Consider the following 20,212-nt stretch of genomic DNA (forward strand, 5'->3'; position numbering starts at 1 on the left):
TAATGCAAAACATAGGTCATACATCTCAATATGACATATTACTACTTTATTCTTATACATTTTCATTATTCCACACATTTTTAGTTATTTTAGTACAACTTTTGTATAAGTGGCTGCCATTCTCTGTGGGCACATTTTCAAACGTGCACAATATTTTCTCTACAATTAATTTCTCTATGAACTTTTTGTTAATCAAAACACATAAACATTCATTAATAATTTCTAATTAGCATATCTGTATCAACAATGTGATCCTGAAAACCTCAATGAATTTACAGAAGTGCCTTGCCTTCTATGTACCCAACAGACATCTCTGTTCTTCCCAGCTCGCCCTTGCAGCCGTTCCTTAGATCTAGAAAAGCACAGTAAGAGGAAGATCCTTCTCCTACCTCACAGCTCAGACATGCAACACGCTACCTCTCAAGCTCAGTCAGGCCGCATCACGGATGCAGTTCAGGAAGGACCTCAAGAGCTGGCTCTGCGATTGAGCAGCATGCCAACAAACAGTGCCTTGAGACCCTATGGGTGATTAGCTGCACTTTAAAAATTACTGATTGATTGATTGATTGAAAGTGTCTTTTATCAACCATATTTGCAACTTCACACTTTAGGAAGGTGAGCCCTTGCTTACATCAAATGTATTACAGTCCTCTTTACTTTTCAAATGAATAGGCTCTTGTCCTTCCATTGCATTCTATTAAATGAAGGCAAGAGAGTTTCTAAACACCTACAGCTAAGCCACAAAAAGTGCAATTGTGAGCAGTATTATCGCCAGGCCTTTTATTTCAGCGGGCATTTCCCCGGCGGCTCGAGCACCAAGAGGCCAGTTTAGAAAGCCCAGGCCTGCACCTGGTGCCTCTGTCACTTTCCTGCAGCTCCCTGAAGTTAACTGTAGCAGGAATGGGGCTTCAAGAGACAGAAAAAGAGAGAGAGAGAGAGAGGAAGGAGCGAAGTGGAGAGAAGGACAGCGGGGGAGTCGGGAAAAAGGAGAGAACAAGAGAGAGGATGGATGCATGGATGGGTGGGTGGATAGAAATAGCATGAGTAGGAGGTGGCAAATTTGAGCATTTTTGCCAGGACTGCTTTTGGTTTCTCAGTCGGGCTTGGATTGTGAGCCTTTCCATTAACCTCAAAACAATGAAAACATTGCACTGGGACACATAATTGGACACTCACAGACACATAATGCATGGGGAAAATATAACATTGATGTTGTATAAAACACAGTCAAAGCCAAACAAGGCCAGAAATCACTATTGTTACTTGCATATGTAACTGTAAAAAAGCATCACAATAGGTAACCCAACACATTCTTCAGCCTATTGAAAACAGGGGGATAATCTAAGCTTCTGAACAGTCCCGTTCCCCCCTCAGCCTAAAAAAGAAATAGATGGATTTCATGTAAATGAGAACATTGTTTCATTATCTTTCTGACACTTCATGCACATATAGGCGCACACCAAACAAATAAACATCAAAGTGTCTCTCTTGATAGGAGTATACCACCACTGAATCACAAGGAAACAAAATTAAATTCCAACATGACACACTGTAAAACCATGCTTTCCATCTTCATATTGGCAGCAACACATATTTCCAATTAAGTCTCAAAATACCTTTCAATACAAGAAAGTGAGCTTGCTTGTAGAATCCAACTATGCAAGTTATATTTTTATTTGTCATTTATGAAGCATAACCATTAGTATGGCATTGCCTGGCCTTCAGAAGTCTACGGATGACTTTAAAAATACTTCAGAGGTTTGCGTTGGCCCAGGAACTGGGATGATATTTCCTTACCTCAGAATTACTGAAACAGGGATAGTAACAATGTCAGAGAAGGGGACAGTTCACCTCAGTGCAAGCTAGACCTGGAAGAGCCTATCATGAAATGAGGAGTTACCTTGGAATCAGTAATTGTGGGCCCGATTCTTCAGGCAATTCCTCATTTTCCCCCAGCATTTCACTCTGAGATTTCACCTACTTTCAGCGGCTAAAATCTCTGGTTGAAAGTAAACAGATCTGCTTTGTTCATAAAATCTCATAATGCAGTGAGGCCAGTAATTATTAGACTTATTAGAATTAAATGGGCACTCATATTAAAGATATATTTATGTTATAAAAAATTATATTATTATTATTAATATTATAATTATCACAAAGAGAATTATAAATTGGGGTGGACAGAAGTCCACAGCAAGTAATAAAGTCATTAATCTGTTCAATTCAGTCAACGGATTGAGTTATTTAAACCTGACTTCAACTTCTGATATCTACGGCAGAGCAGACAGGCTTAACTCAAGGGAAATGTGTACAGTATTTAGAAGTACCAAAGCAGGTAAAAAGTCACAAAAACAACAATATACTATAGAGCACAACTTAATAAACAAAATAACACCAACACCACAATATCCAATAAGGGGAACCAGAGATATGAATTTTAGAAGATTTCAGAAAAATAGCACCAAAAAGAGTGCCAATGATAGTTTATTGTCTCGGTAGAGCGGGACCTAGGTGCAATATGAGGAAGACTGCAATGGAATGGGAATTGAGTGCACCAACCAAGTTCATTCCAGTTGTAGATTTTACGTTGGGACTTAGCCCCTTGGGCGGATTGACTTGGATGGTTGTTCCTCATCCTTAGGAAATCGGGATGTTCACCAAACCCAACATTTCAGAGTTCTTATGAGAAGTCAAGTTAGCACAGCCAAGGGTCCCAGGGCCTCAGAAACAGAACTTGGGGTCCAAAACTCACTCCAGCAGAAGCCACGGGCAGGTCAAGTCCAGGTCCAGTTACTACTGGGAAAAGGCCTCTTGCAGCTTAATATGTCCCTGTAACACCACAGGAGAACAGCCAACTGACTGTTGGAGTCCAGGTCTCTGTTTGGGAGGCAAGTGGGAGCAGGAGAAGCCATTCAGCTCGCCCCATAGGTCTTTAGCAGCAGGTGCAGTCCTTCTTCCAAGTGTACTGTCTGAGGAGGATGCCTTAGGGTGCTACATTTATGGATGGTACTAGCTAGTGGGTCCTCCCTTACCAATGGGCTAAACGTTCCAAAGGGCAATCCTAAATGCTTTATTAGCAGTTCCTGTCTGCCCTTCTGCCAACAATCCCACAGTGAACTTTACTCCTAAAATCCAGGATGATGAAGCCCTTTCTCCCTTGTGCGGAGCCGGTGTGCAAACCCTTAAGTTTGTCTGGTTCTAGAGGTAGCATTACTCCCACTGGTTTTGGAGACAGCGTGACTTGAGGAACAAAGTTTGCCTTCCCAGGTCTTGCATCACATTTGCTTGTGAAATAGTAGACCCTTTACAAGTTAATTAAGTTCATGGATGCTCCATAACTGGTCTATCTGAAAAGGGAAGCCAAACACCTCTCCGCATCAGGCCATTGTTTCTGCTCTAGGGGCAGTTTTCATACCTCATGCTAAAGTAATGATAACAATACATTTCTACATATTCCACTTTTAAATATCATGCACACTACATTGTAGGCTATAAAACGTACATAGGGGTGACTTTTGAATCTTTAAAAGGAAGGTCTTTCCCCTGTAAGAGAGTTACTTTGCTATGTTAGAATGCACGTTTAAACTGCAGTGGTCAGCCTACAATGGCTGGCCTGCAGCTGTGTTTCCTTGTCACATTAGCTAAAGTATGCTGCAGTCTACATTTGACATTTAACTTTCCCTGCAATGGGTGCAGTTTCTATACAATCTACTAAGGTCTTATAAGAATGGTAGGTATACAAATTAGGGATTAGTCAATTTGTACATTGGTTATGGGTCAGAGCATAAACACAAGGCACAAGGCAGCAGCACTATAATGTGCTGAGTCCAAAACTAGCAATTGTATTGGGAAACAAAGTCTTGTGACCACACAAAAGGGGCCATGTTTACACAATTATTATTATTATTATTATTATTACCATTATGTTTAGTTCCAAAGTACTCCACAGACATTTATTCAGTTAAAAATTGGCAAAATAACAAAATATGCTTTTTCTCCTTTTGCAAGTACTTAGCTGGCTAAAAGAGTTTTCCACCTTTCATGACATCACAGTTGCAATGATTAAAGAACATGGTTTAGTTGGACTAATGTACTTGTCGCAAAAGGCAGTTGCACTTGCACATCAACCTTTTTTTACCAGTAATTTATTTTTTAAATGAACCTATGTACTAAGAAGTCGAATCTCCAACTAGGAAACCAGAGAGGGTCTCCGAATGCTAAATTACTATTCAGTAGGTCAGTCGCACATTGCGACTCCCACCAATTGGCTACAGTCAAAGGTATGGGGGCCTGCAAGGGACAGAAAAGCACTATCCCTGAGAAAGTATTTCTAAATGGATTTTTGTTAAAGCAGCTTCAGTTTTGTAAAGGAAACTGGACTGAAAAAAGATTTCTGTTTTCAAAAACTTCAGTGACAGCAGGCAGTGGTCCTCTGCACCGCTGCCTACAACACCTGAAGCTGCGACTATGATTTCTGAAGGGAATGTACTCCAAAGAGGGCCCCTTTCCCTTTGCCAATCAGTTCCCACTGCAACTTGGCAGTCAGTAACTGGCCATTTGTTTGCGACTGGAATTACTGCTGCAACCAATTGATACATAAGCTACTTATTCACAATTTGGATTGGATGCCCCAAACACACCTCTTACAGATTGCAAATTGGTAATCATTTCTAAATCAAATTTGTGATTTGGAAAAACATTTCCAAATCACTAAATTGGTTAAGAGCATTAAGAAAAGGTTTTACTGGTTGCAAACCCTGTGATCTAGTGAGCCAGAGTGTTTGCAACATGTAAAATAATTTTTTACACCTGGGCCATAATCTTGTGAGAACTTCCTAAGACTATAATCTTTCATTGCTACCTTAAAAAACTGGAGAATTAGTTGACGGAAGTGAGAATCCACTTCAGATAATAAGAACAACCTTTGTCAGGGCACACCACTGAAGTGACTAAATAAACCTGTGCTTGACCCTTTGGTAGCTTGGCACAGAGCAGTCAGACTCAACATGGAGACAATGTGTAAAGTATGCATGCAGCACTTAAATAATGATAAAATGGAAACAACACAGGAAAAATCTCAAACAATTTATAAAAATTGAGAATATCTCAATAAATAAATGACACTAAAATGGCAAAAATCAGTTGCCAAAAAGTCCTAAACCCCAACCGCCACCTGCGGGTATCTGGTAATGCTCGACTGGGTCAAAGTCACAACTCTAGGCTGACCATGATGGACCACCTATTGGATACCAGGACCAGGTCCATCCTTCATGCATACCTTCTAACTTAGAATGTTTTCTGGAGAAAAGTGGTTGTCAACAAATTGTCAGTGAGAAATGCTGCAAGCTGGATCCTAAAAATGTTTTGATGATGACGGGAAGTCGCTGTGCAAGGTCTTGGAGTCGAGTGGAGGCTGCTAGGCCTGGTGAAGCCATTGATGAAGCTAGTTAATGTCATCTGGGTGCTGCTCGGTGTTGAGTCTAGTGAAGCATCACTCTGGTGCTGCTCAACATAAAAACTGGTGAATTTTGTATTTAGGCAGTGAGGAGCACAACCAAGGGTGCAGGACTTTGGGAACAGTACTTGGGGTCAGGATTCATTCACACAGAGGCCAGCAGAGAAGACCAGGTATGGGCCAGTAGGGACTGGTCAGCAGGAAAACGGGAATAGGCACCTGGAAGCTTGTTGTGTCCCTGTAGTTCAAACAGGAGGTCAGGCAATTGACCCTTGGAGTCACATCTGAGGTTCTGGGTTCAAGGCAAGCTGATCCAGCCTTCTTTCAGGTTTAAGACAGAAGGGAAGTTCTTTTTTAATTTTTCACAGGTCCATTAGAGTTCTGAGTATAGGTCTGTTAGGCCTACATTTATTCCCAGTGCCAGCCTGTGGGTAGACGGCAATCATTTCTCCACCAACTGAACTAGTTCTGGTCAGTTCCTCCCTCCCAATGGGTTTTGAGCCAGTCTGACTAGAGAAAAAGAATGGAGGAATGCCTAGGTGTGAGACTGATGTGCCATTGACAGGGTATGTGTCCATTGAACTTTAGAAAGGGGCTGGCACAGCCCCAGGGCACCCTGTCAAGGGAGGTGACACCCTCCTCACACCCAGAGCCTTCAGACCACTCTCTGGGAGCATTACACATCTCAGCACAGGGGAGCCTTCAGGGGCACATGACAGCTGGACACTAGCAGGAAAGAGTTTTAGTTTTAGGTAGAAAAACTACTTTATAAAACTGTAATTTCCCAAATAGTAATATAAAATCCAACTTGAAAATCGGGTTTTTGGTTTAGAGGGCTTGTGACAGGGCACAAGAACAAGAGAACAAGAGAAGCCCAGGCCAATGTTTGAGTCTCCCAGGGGGACTCTAACAAGAATACTGCACGCATGCACAGAGGAGCGTGCATACGTCATCCACCTATATCCTTCGTCGACATGAGCGAAAGAAGGAAGAAGGAAAGCCGGAGCGGACGAAGGAGGCGGAAGAAGAGAGAAAACGAGCGTGGAAGGAAGTGAGACAGGTCTACCCCAAAACGGCCCCGACCAGAGCAGAAGAGTCGAGGAGCCGCGGAGAGGAGCGGGGAAAGCAGAGAAGCCAGCAACATCCCTTGAGGGACGTGGCTACACCAGGTATGTGACACCTTGCGGGGCCAGCTCTCAAGACTGGTGGGGAAGTTAGGGAGGGAACGGGGAGAAAAGAAGGGCAGGTGTAAACAGCACAGTAACCCCTGTGCCCTGTGCCCTGAATATTACAAAACCAGGCATGAGGAAACCCACAATAATGAAGAAAACTGAGGGAAACCCTGGGCACTCCACATTAAGCACAGTGAAATATAAATAATAAGAAAAAGAATATATATAAGCAAGTTGAAGAGAAAATAAAAATAAAACCCAATGACCCACAATCAAACAACGGTTTCTACCCCCCCAACTTTTTCTCTTTTGATACGTGGGAAGCACTCCCTTGTTTAAATAGTTTTTTTCCCTCAGAAGGGATCCCCGCACTACCCCACCCCCTAAGTGCATGCAAACAGCAATAAGAAAAGCCATTTAGAAACACTTACCTGACAACGGCAAATAGCCCCTAAAAGATCAAAGCACCAACTGCAGGCATTTAGTCCAGTGATACTGGGGCAATGCCAAATGTTATTGCTGACCGCGATGGAGCGCTGTCCCAACCCATGATCCATGAGTTGGATTGGGCCCAGTCTCGGCTTACCTTTGGACTTAGAAAAATGTTCAAGAAAGGTCTCTGAGAAGGTAAAGTTCAGTGGGGCAAGGCAGCCCAAGGAGGAGGTGTCATCATCAAAATGTCTATGCTCTGGCTTTGCCACTTTTTTGGAAGACAAAAAGTTCCAGAGGGACGAAACATCAGCCTGTAGCCAATGAGGGCAGGACTCACTTCAGGCAGGGCCCAGCTGCAGGTTTCAAGGTTGTTGTGTGTCTGTACCTCAGAACAGAAAGCCAGGCAACTAGCCCTTGAGTCACTCTGTACTCTGGGGTTCAAGCAGCAAGGCAGGTCACAAGTCACAGGACAAAAGGCAGGTTTGAAGCAGCAGCCTCTGATAGCAGCAGAGCAGTCCCCTGAGGTACAAAGCAGATCTCAAGGAGCAGGGCAATCCTCTGGAATCCAAAGCATCCTTCTGAGTGTCCAGGAGTGCATTAATGAGTTGGTCTGGGGAGCTAATATATAAACCTATGCGCGCCCGGCCGTGTCCCCTTTCGTGAGACTACGGTCGGGTTAGCGCCCATAATTGCGGAAGTCTCGCATACGTTTATTGAACGCCGGGTGCTTCAGGTGCCGCAACTACGAAATCACTTACCAATTACCAGTCCTTTAAATAGCGAACGTCCCCGCCTCTCGGCACCAGAGCGGCTGTAGGTACACCCGCCGATAATCCCCTTTGGAGTGGTAAGTCTTTTAAGTTTTTCCTCTTGGGCATTGTTTGCTATTTGCACCTTTGTGCACTGCATATCCTGCGTTGGAGCCTCGGAGCCCATTAGGATACCTCCCTCGAGCTTTGCCTTTAACCCTTTACCCAAGCTGGGCTTTACCTCCTAACTTACTGTTTATCTATTGAATTTCATCACCACTTCCTGGTCTTTGTCATTGTTTTAATCCCCGCCTTATAGTGTGACTACAAGGGATACCTCCCCCGGCAATTCCCAGACCAGAGGCTAGTCGCCTTTTACCCTGGGGTAAGTCACCACTGCATGTGAGTGTGTGTGTATGTGTGTCTTTTTTTGCACTCTATCTACCACCGTGTGTGCTGTGTTTTGTGCTGTGGTGTGCCGCACAAGTTCACCAATTTCTGATTGTAATTTATCCTTTAGACCTACCATAATATGAACCACCTGTTCAGGTAGGCCTTTTTCCCTTCTCCTTACACCTAGCCAGCATGCCTATTAGCTGCCTTATCTAGGGGATCCTAGACCCTGACGAATGCCCCTGACTTTCCAGCACTTAGAGAGGGCAGAAACATGTTGGTCCTTGTTTTTTAGACTCTACGAGACATTAATACTCAACTGAGTCCCCATTCCATTTTACCCTACCTGCGTACACCTGTATTAAAAATACCCAACCAGGACTGGTGATACGTACGGGATTTTTATTCCTAACCTCATCTGGATCCCTGTTATTTATCCAGTAAGATTTATTTCAGGACTCCCTCGACTGTTCCTTTAACAACGAGGTTGAGTCCGCCCAGGTAGTACTATCTTACCTGGGTGGGGCTAGGTGGTCAAATGATGAAGCATGACACTATAATGTGTGTGAGACCACCTAGTCCGTAAAGGGAACTCCCTCTTCTGAGACACAACCATAGTTATCCCTTCACGCACACCTCCATCTAGTATTTATCTACACCTAACCGGTACGAGTATCTGAGGACGCACTAATCCAGCTGCACTCTCCTCTCTGACCTCACACTTCCAGTGGTTTATGGATTTGTATTTTTTGCTTTGGGAGTACGTGTGGGGCGGCAGGACTCCCGCCACTCTCTTTTGTGTTTTGATGAGCTAATATTTATACCTGGTAGCAGTCTTTGAAGTGAGAGAATCGTCTACCTTATTCTCCTCTATCTGTTCTGTGAATTTCCTTCCTTCTGCTGCCCAGACTCCAAGTGCTCTAGGGTGACAATAGGCGGGTGTTAAGTTCCTTTGTGATTGTGCTGGATGCAGCCCTCTGAAATGTAAGTGAGGCAGGAAACAGATCCACCCACTCATACTGACAGGATGCCCCACCCTGCCAGCACTTAATACCCCTTTGTCTCACTGTCCTTTTGTCCCTTTGTCTCACTGTCTAGGAGGAATACACAAAGGCCAATTGCCAACTATTCAGTCATGTGGACAAAGGTTGCAGGTGCCAAATGGTCAGGACATGAAAATGAAAATTTCTTAGTGTCATTTCCAGAATTATGATTTAAAACCAGAAAACAGCATTTAAGAGGATTTTAAATTACAATTCTTTTGAAACCAAGCATGCTATTTTTACCTGTTCACAATCAAATGTTAGCACTAATTAAATATAATAAGGTATCTGTTAAGATGACTCTGCACCCTCACCACCACTTACATTATCTACTAACATGACTTGGTCAGAGGCATTGGGATTTAATATGATGCCCAACTCCTTCTGATGACGCCAAACCAGCAAGTTGTTACCCGTTTTAGCCGCATAGACTTTACGACTGGCTCTTGCCCTTTGAAATGAATTATCATAATGGTATACCCAATGAGATCAATCTTGATTCCCCCGTAACCACCTGGTTTGATGTCTGTTTTTTTAACTGTATGTTATATTTTCCAAAGATGTGCTCCCAATTCTTATCCCCTACAAGTGTATGTAGCGAGCCTGAGTCTGCAAGGATTATGACTTCATTACCGTCCAAAGTAATTTGGCATTCCGGCATCTTTACATGACCACAATCCACATTATCATCGTGAACCTCGTTGGTATCATCTTGCGATAGGCATAGAACAACGTGCTGATGCATATCCTGTGGTTCAACGTTACTAATCTTGAGACTCCTGCAAACCTTGATGATGTGTCCTTTTTTCCCACATCTCTTGCATGTTAAATTCCTAGCAAAACACGCAAGATTGTTTGAAAAGTGGTTCAGGTTACCACTTCTGTAACACTTCGTTTTGGAATTGTCTCGCAAGTCTTTGCCAAACTTGGCCTTCATTTTGTCTTTGACTAGAGTATTCCTGACAGTCAACGTCTCTACAAGATCGGTAAGATCATCCTCCCCTAAACCAGTCATATTCACTTCAGCAATATTTGGCACTAAGGGGTTTTTCGTGCATCTCTCAAACCCAACCAGTAGTGTGTTCCATGATCTTGACAATATCCACTGCCTCTTTCAAATTCGTTTTTTTCGCTAACAGTTTCTTTTGTACTCGCAGATTGTTGGTGCAACATGCTAATTGATCTCTTATTAGTGAGTCAGTGAGGTCTCCAAAGTCACATGTGGTAGCTAAATATTTTCAGTGAAGCTATGTAATTTCCAACTTTCTCCGTTTTGCCTTGAATTCTTGAGAACAATTTGTGTCGTTCCATAACCACATTTATTTTGGGACCAAAATTTATTTCTACCATTAACATAGACATTTTGAAAATATCACAAGGTTCTCCTTCATCTGTTCCTATGGCGATCTCCTCTAGGCTTTCATAAATATTACGACCTTCAATTCCTAAATTATGTAAAAGTACTCGTTGTTTCCTTGCTGTGGAGAATTTCTCTCCACCTATTGCTATAATATAAGAGTCTAGCATCTTCTTCCATCTTTTCCAAGGTAAAATTGGTTCACCTGCCTCAGACAAAAATTGTGGAGGTGATAAAATGCTCCCTGCTGCCATCATGAAAAAATTAGTAAGAGTACGTAGCAATCTATTTAATCTGTTGTGGTGGCTATGAGAAGTATATTTATTCCAGTAAATATACTTGTATATTTTGCACAAGGGAGTGCTTTTCCAGAAGTCTTTATTCTTGTTTAAAATAGAATTTGTATGAGAAGCAGAGTATGAATATAGTTGTATATAATGCACAAATGAGTGCTTTTCCAGAAGTCCTTATTCTTCTTTATAATGGGAATGGTATGAGAAGCAGGGTTTTAAAGTCTCTCCTCTGTTTCTAGGGAGTTTTGCCCAAACAATGTTGTCCTCTTTCTATTTCTACTGATCTCATATTCCTCCTTGAATTTACAAAGGGAAAAGTGGTGTGACGGGGTGTTATCGGATCAGTGAGAAAATCTTAAAAGCAAAGCGGTGTGAACGGATCGTAAACCCAAATGCATGCCATGAGTAACACACGCGCGTGTTTATTTATTTGAAAACACGCACTTTCACAAGCGCGTTATTTGAACAATGCTGCTACTCCCACGTTGTCAAGAATCCGTGCTCTGAGCTGCACAGATAACGGCGCACAAGCTGTTTAACCACAAAGGTTACAGCACGGTTACAGTGCAGCGTTCGTTATTATGTCGACAATATGCACACGCATTTAAAAAGTGCTGGAAAAATTGTTTAAACGTGCGCGCGTGAGTTTATTTTGCTGAAAACACACCCTATTTATATGCACACTTCTAACTAACAATGTTCATGGTAAATGAGCACCGCTCCGAGTAATGAGTGAGTTAAGACACTAGAACAGTAATTTCCTCAACGGGGCTAATGTATGGTAATCAGTGGGACGCACCCGTAATTAAGAACATCAGAGAGTTAATTGAACTCACCCTTTAGTGAGTGAAATGTCCCCGTTAACTTGCCGTATGATGCCCGTAGTCATGTATGTCCGGTTCCAGTTCCCCTCGTTGACAAATTGTTAAGATGACTCTCCATGCAGTTGAAATCCAGGCATTTATAGGAAGTTCAAGTTTCTTAAAACAGCCACCACAACAGTACAGTCTGCTTCTCTGCTCTCCTTCAACCCCTACTGTTGCCTGGTTGATAGCATTCTCTGTGATGCATCAAAGAATCTCTTAGATACATCACAGTTAAAACTACACCATAGCAGTATCCCAATAGTATCATGTGGGAGAGATAGGCCTCACAGTAGTCAAAAATGAATTTGGGAGTTTTTCACTACCAGGACAGGTTGAACTTAAAAACTCATGCTCTAACTTATAAATAGAATTCACCTTGCCATATAGATAGTTTAGAGCTTTCCTCAGACAGGTTTTAAAGGGTTACTTAAGTGGGTGTTACAATAACTGCTGCAGTCCCACTAGTAGCGTTTCATTAAGATGTCATGTGTACATGTAGTACCACTTTACTAGGGACTTAATAGTAAATTAAATGTGGCCAGTTGGGTGCAAGCAGATTTTACCATGTTTAAACAATTGAGCACAAACACTTTAGCACTGGTTAGCAGAGGCAAAGTGCACAGAGTCCTAACGCCAACAAAAAAAGAATTTCAGCAAACAGGAGATGACAAGGCAAGACATTTGGAGGACGACCTCACCAAAGGCTGTCAGGTCTAACAGTTGAATTTTAAATTACTATTAAAATTACTCCATTAAATACTTTTCTAGTTTTTCAGACTGAATTTAGCACTTATTAAATATAATAGTGTAAACCAGTGTTAACCTATGGGAGAGCCAGCATTGACACGTTGAAAAAAGACTTTGAAGGTTTTTTATTGCCATGTTATGTAAAACATTAAATATACATGCCCTACTTTTTAAATGCAATGCACCCTGCCTAATGGGCTTGTAAAACCTACCTCATAGAGAACTTATATGTATTAAAAAAGGAAGGTTTAGGCCAAGTTCAAATGGCAGTGTAAAACTGAACAGGCTGTAGTATCCAGTCTGGAGACATATTTTACAGTGCTACTTTAGTAAGTGGTAAAATGAGTGGTACAATATAGTAGGGACTTACAAGCAAATTCAATGTGACAATAAAGGGTATACCACTTTTAACATGTTTGAAAGGCAGGGCATAAGCGCTCTATCACAGCCTAGCAGGGGTAAAGAGCACAAAGGTCTATGGCCAACAAAAACATGGGTTCAGCAACAGAAGACACACATCTGTGGGAATACCAGGCAAAAGCTGGTAATTTTCTAAGAGCCAGCATTGCTTGGTATTCAGTAATTTGGTCCAATAATATAGTTCTCTTACAAAGTCAATGGGATGTTTTCTCTTCTCCTTCTCGAAATTCCAGAATCCTAAGAATACCACTCTGCTGGTAATTTTCCTGGTTACAAATTCTTAGGTTATACTTGGTCAGAAATTGTGCAAGCATAGTCCTTTGCATCTAAAGGTTAACCATGGCATCCTCTGCTTCAGTTTGTTGCTTATCAAACTCAGCACAGCAATCAGTACTGTTTACTGCTAATTGTCTTTTTAACAATATTTACAATCTGCTACTAAAGTATCTAGGGGTACATTCCATGAACATTGTGCAAGGCTTGTACAGGAGTAACATTCCCCTGTATCTACATAGGCTCTGCAAGGATTTATATAGGTGAGGCAAACTAGAAATCTCAAGGATGGGAAGAATAAGAAGCATCAAGATGGACATAATACCAAGGCTATTATATATGCTACAAGTCCCGCTGCTTTGGCTCCCAATCGTAAATAATACACAAGTCCAACAAAAAGTAAATAAATGTGTATGGAATAATAAAACTCCATTTGTAGCTAAAATAACAATGTACAGAGGTACCAAGGAGGAAAGGCTAGGTCTGCCTAATATCAAGTAGTATGTCTGTCAAACTCCACTGACCCCTGCACTTGAGCGCCACTGCTTCTCTTGTTGCAAACCATAGGTGGTCCTAGAACAAGACTTTATGAAGATGCCACTACTTAAGGTACTCCGTCTTTGCTCAAAACATAGAACCCAGAAACAAAAACAACTTTCTCTATAAATATACACTTGAAGCATTGGACCACACTACCACACTAAGAACCACACTAACTAAGAATCCAAACACAACCACATTTCTGTCATCCCTGATGCCAATGATAAACAACCGATATTTCCCACCAAGGATAGAGGGTCGTGGGCTTGGAGAAAGGAAATTGGGAGATTTCCCCTCTCCCCCACGCCCTCCGCTGCTGGGAAACTTGCATTTAAATGGGGAAACCGTAGAGAAAGAGAAACGTGTATTCTGCAGTTTGACCTATCGCTCCATGATGAGTTTAGGCTGAACCAATTACTTTGGGCAGACCCATCACATGTGAAAAAGAGAGGGAGATGGGACAAAATAGCCCCCAGCAAATGTTTATTCTTTGTAGTCAAAGAAAAGGTATCTCTCCGCTATGCACCATTATGAGCATGATACCCTCAACATCTATGACTAATTAACAAAAAGGTGAGATGTGGATTTGGAATCTGAGGTCTCTGAGTATGTTTGTCCCAGAGATGGATGAGGGCATGTAAGTCATCTGTGTGTTCTCATTATTACACAAACACGTAGAAGATGTAAACTATATGGTGCCTTACATCAGGGGTGTTAAAAGAAATGACAGGGTGCCCAATGGAGAGGGCGGAGCGAGATTGGCTCATATATATATGTATTTTGTGGTCATGTGTTTATGGTCCTGACTAGCCCTGTCAGTCTTATGGTGGTCTTCCCCCAAGCTTTATGCTTGCTTTCCTCCATTATTGTTGCTAAAACTAATTTCTGTTGGACCTAGGACCCTTTACCACTGCTGACCAGAATTAAAGTATGCTTACTCCACTAAACATGGTGTATTTGACTTACTCCTGAATGGCATATTTAACTTACTTATAAGTCCCTTGTAGAGTGGTATACCATATGCCCAGGGCCTGTAAAGTAAATGCTACTAGTGGGCCTGCAGCACTTATTGTACCACCCACTTAAGTATCACCTTAAAATATTTCCCAGGCCTGCCATTCCAGCCCAAATGTTTTTTTAAACTGCCAATTCGACTTAGCAATAGAAACCCCTTGCCAAGACTTAAACTTCCCTTTTATTGTATATATGTTACTCCTAAGGTAGGCACAAGGCAACCCAAAGGGCAGGGTGCACTTTAATTAAAAGGCTGGACATGTACCTTTATGTTTTACATGTCCTGGTAGCGAAAACTCCTACATTTGTTTTTCACTACTGTGGGACCTGTCTGTCGCATAGGATAACATAGGGTTGCCTTTTCACACATAATGAGTGCAAACTTTTGATTAAAGGCAGATAAGCATTTCCTGTTTGGTATCTCTAAAAACTGTAATGAAAAATCCTCTTTATTGGTAATGGTGGATATTACATTACAATTTTGAAAAGGACACTTTTAGAAAGTTGGCATTTTTTTGCCCTTAGCTATTTGGTGCCTGCCACCTCTCCTGGGTCACAAGAGTGGGTGTATCTGCCAGTTAGACTTTGTGAATTCCTCCCAGACAATCACTCAATAGAGGGAGTATGTGTGTCTGAATGCACCATCTGTTGGCAGGATGGAAGGCAAAGATGGGCACATCCCCACTTGCAACTGAATAGGCTGTGCTCTGCCTTCACAGAAAGGGCACTGCAACCAGCTTGGAGCCAAGTCAAGGCAGTAAGAACATTCCATGCACTACAAAGAAGAAACCTCTGGAAACGACTCCCAAACTTCAAAGGAGATACAGGGTATAAAAATAGGGTCCTCAGACCCACTCTTCATCTCACTTTCTGAACCTGTGTAAGGACTCTTAGAGGGATCCTGCTGTGCACTCTGCAAGACTGCTTTGCTGTACCTGGAAGGACTATTTTTGTTGTGTGGAGCTTGTCTTGAATCCTCGGAGTCCAGCCCTGCTGTTTGAGCCCTGCATCTTCTTCTGAACCCAGGACTACCAGAGTGACTCCAACAGCTAGTTTGCTGGCCTCCTGTTCAGAGCCACAGGGACATAAATGTCTTTCACCATAGTGGAACCGCAGCTGGGCCCAGCCTGCTGAGTGAGTCCTGAAACCTCAAGTGATGCCCCACTAGTCCTGGACCTTTGGTTGTGGTGCTAAATGTGACCAGATAGCCAAAATCCAAAACTGGGAACTTCGAAATGTATTTGCTAAAAACTGCTCTGAGAACCAAGGGGAGACTGGGACCAACCTGCTCGTCTGTCCACCCAAGGTTCATCGCTCATCACTCATTGCAGCTGTTCTCACCACGTTCTTCTTTGCAGCAGCAAAGCCTGTTCAGTGGTCCTTTATCAAAGGGGTATTTGAGCCCTCAAAATTGTCTTTGACTATGGCCTCCTGCCTTGTCCAGCTGGAGATTTTCAAGTTCCATAGAAATGTCAAAGTCCAAACATAGAAAACTGCACCCCAACTTTGACCCAAGGCTCCCTGATGATGACGCTTCCTTCCCAGACACCGCCTGCAGCCTTGACCTGCTGAACTTTACCTTCTCAGAACATTTTTCTGCAAAATTCTAATAAGTCCGGGGGGAGGCACTGACTGGGCCCAATCCACTTCTTGTATCTGACCCGCACTCTATCGTGGCCATATTTTTTACTCTGACCTGTTCTTGTGTGACTTGATGTCCACAGTTAGTGCTTGCATCTTTTAGGTGCTAGTGTTTACTAAAAACTTTAAAAATCCATAACTCCAGCTCTACTGATTGGTTTTTCATCAGTTTGGGGGCAAAACAAATCTTAAATTAACTCTATTTTTCTAAATTGGCTTGGGATTTCATATGTTGTGTTTTCACTGTATTACTGTTTGTATGGTTCATAAATACTTTACACAATGCCTCTATCTATACAGGGTTAAGCACAGCTTAATTTAGTGACTTTTGTGTGGTTCACTGTGCAAGGGATTGTGGCTGTTGTTTGACCATGGTTCACACCCCTGTCAACCAACAACTCAATTTCTCAAAAGCATGTATTTTGGAAAGAAGTATTGGTGTGGACAAGAAAAGTGAATGGCTTAGAGCTACCCCTAAACCCTATGAATGTACTACTGATGGACACAGGTAGAGACCACATTTACCTAAGCAGAACCCCAATGACAAAACAGTTAAACCTTTGTCAATCTGGTGGGAAAGCGTTTGGAACATTCATGCTTTGTACAGATTTTCAGCAATCATTGACTGAATATGTTTAAAAAAAAGTGGTTACCTGTTAAAATCTTTATAAAAAGAGACCCCAGGGAGGAAGATGTCGACAGGCTCATGCCCAAAATTGTGAAAGTCTAAAGTATATAAACAAGTGATGGATGGAATGCTTGGTTTAATCACAGCGGCTGGTAATCACTCATGGCCGCATCCCAGTCCTTCATTATTTTGCACACCATACCACCTCAGTGTGGACCCAGCTATAAGCAAATCAGTCTTGACCTTGCTCCAAAGGGAACAGTCCAACCACAAACTGCCAAGCCACGTCCTCCCTGAACCGAAACTCAAGCCTTACAGAGTCTAGTAGATCCTACCTGAAGGCTTCCTCAGATCTGACACCAAATGGCGCAAAGACTCGCTTCACAGCTGGAAGCTTCACCTGATCTGACAGTAAGCAATTTAAAGCCTCACCCAACCACCTCGCGCAGGCTTTGCATCAAGGACAACAGTTACAACTCTTCACCGGAATGAACCTGGTCCTCTTCTGGATCTGCGCTCCATCATGAACTTCAGGTCAACCTGAACTTGTGACTTTGAACCGGTCCAGCATGAGCAGATACCCAAAATGGCATTTTGTGCTTGTTTTCCACTATTTTCACCAGAAACTTAAAAAATTCATAACTCTGGTTCTACTGGCTGTATTTTTCTCTTTTGATGTCAAATTATTAATTAAAGTTAACTATATTTTTCTGAATTGGTTTGGGACTTTTTCTGTGTTGTGTTATTACGTTATTACACTTTGAACACTACATAAATACTTTACATATTGCCTTAAAGTTGGACCTGACTGATTATAAGCATAACTCCCAGGGGTTCAGCATAGGTTTATTTAGTGACTTTTGTGGTTCACCCAGACACAAATCGTGTTTATAACTTGAGTGGGCTTCCACTCCCATCCCAGCTGAGGTACAAATGCAATAATTTCACAAGTACACAACATAACCAGCCTTGAACCATTCACATCCCCAATTCATAGAATCCTCCCACCTCCTCCATATCTTGTCATGCCTCAGTTGCCATGGCTAGGCAATATAGATGGATTTTTCAAGTTGAGTGCAGCAGTCCATTCCCGCTGTCCATTCTGCTAGGGTCAGGGCAGTGGGAGAGTTACACCGCCTAGCAATATCCCTCTTAGCCACCAGTGTGGCGACACCTACAAATGTGTGATCAGCCTGAGAGCCACCCACCTTCAACCATGCCCAACAGAGCCACCCTGGGAGTCAGATCAAGAACTTGTTTCAAAACCCTGGAAAGCTACTTACATATATGTTGCCAATACATAAATATGACCAGGCATGTCCAGACAACATGGTAGAAATCAGCCGGTGCCTCAGAACAACAAAGCAAGCTGATGGGGAATCCTGCCAGCCTGGTACAAATGGATCGGGGTAACATAGGTCATATCCAAATAGTTAATTTGAATCAGCCGAAAGCATGTGGAACTAGCCAATGTGCGTGGGGCCATCCTGACCTCCCTCCAATCTGTCTCGTCAAGCTCAAGCGGAGACAGAGTTTGTTGAAGCCATGTGGACATTTCACAATCAGAGTTCCATAAACCTGAGATATTGCACCTTTACCGACCCTTCAACAACTTGGCATTCAAGGGGCTCAATTCTGGTATTGCAGTGTCTGGGGGTATATTAACCAAAAGTGCATGGGGAAGCTGCAGGTACTTATGAAATTGTGTGCGATTAAGCTTGTAACACTCTTGTAAGTTGAGAAAGGACAAAATATGTTTCCCCAATCAAACATCTCAGAGGATTGTGATGCAGTTTCTGTCCCACTTATGAAAGCCCTCTAGACCAGTGGAGTGGCAGAGCCAGCCCCCCCCCCCCACATTGTGGAGTCACCCCGTCAATTTACCATTTCATCCCACAGATTGCAACGCTGAGAACCAGCAAAGAACAATCACGTGAGTGATATCAGGCAGTAGCTGGGCATTGGAGCACCATACAACAGATCCAGAAGGCAGTCAAAACTCAGAAAGGAAAGTTCCCCTCGGTACGCTGGATAGTTTTGCCACTATGCCAGTCGCAATTGAGAAGCCAGGTAATGGCAATGGAGGTCCACCATCTTCAACCCACCCTCTTATGGAGACTGTCGACCACTGGAAAATGCTATTTGGGAATGACCACTCGACCAAAGAAAAGAGCAAAGGGTAGAGTTGAGCATGTGAAACCAACTCAGGGGGATCAAGAGTGGAAAATGTTGGAATATATATAGAAAACAGGGGAGAACCATCATTTTAAAAAGGGCAACATGGCCCATCACATGCAGGGAAAGGTGCAACCACTTTTGAATGTTGCTTTTCATTTTAGACACCAGTGAAGCTAAACTGAGGTGTTGCATGAGATTGGGACGCAGGGAAATATGAAACCCCACGTATTTAAAGGAGAGATGTCGCAGCAGGATATCGGATTGCCACAGATGAGCACTGGTGTCATCCCCATTCGAGATCAATAGAGTCTTGGAGGTGTTGATTTGAGGGCCAGAGGCCTAACCGAATAGGGTAAGGAGTCAGAGACAGCAAGGCCCTGAGGAGTGGGGGTTCATCAGAAACAACAGAACACCATCCAAATAGAAAGCGATTCTCTGCTCCAGACCTGTATCCTGCAACCACCCGCTAAGCTGAGTGTCACTGCGGATAAGGCACACCAGGGGCTCAATCTTGAGGGCAAACAGGAACAGGGTACAACCCTGATGCATACCACGCTGGATAGGGAAACAACCCGGCAATGAGTGATTTACCCAAACCTGGGCATGAAGTTGGTGGTAAAGAGCTCCAGTAAGGTGCCTCAAGTATGATCCCTGACCAGCAGGTTCAAGGACAACCTCAAGAAAGGACCAATCCACTGTGTTGAATGCCTTCTCAAAATCTAAAATAAACAGCACACCGTGGGGATGGGATGTATCCAACCTGGAGAGTGTGACTTGGACTCTGCAGATAAAGTGTCACATGCTGCGCCTGGGCATAAAACTGCATTGGTCATGATGAATCAAGTGTGGCAAGGCTGGTAAGAGCCAGTTGGTCAAGATTGATAGCATATAGCTTAATTTCGGTGTTAATCCAAGAGATAGGCCTGTATGAAGAGCATTTTTGGACAAGTGTTCCGGTTTGGGTAAGACTACAATTGTGGCAAGGTCTAATTCATGGCGGAATGGGCCCCG

General features: G+C 42.9%; 1 protein-coding gene across 1 annotated transcript in view; it reads left to right on the plus strand.

Moving 5' to 3' along the window:
- LOC138301697 (guanylate cyclase 2G-like) overlaps positions 1-20,212 on the plus strand; it is a 378,147-nt gene that overhangs the window by 223,797 nt on the left and 134,138 nt on the right. The gene's annotated exons all lie outside the window — the stretch shown is intronic.

This window comes from Pleurodeles waltl, chromosome 6, assembly GCF_031143425.1.
Source record: "Pleurodeles waltl isolate 20211129_DDA chromosome 6, aPleWal1.hap1.20221129, whole genome shotgun sequence".
Classification (NCBI taxonomy): domain Eukaryota; kingdom Metazoa; phylum Chordata; class Amphibia; order Caudata; family Salamandridae; genus Pleurodeles; species Pleurodeles waltl.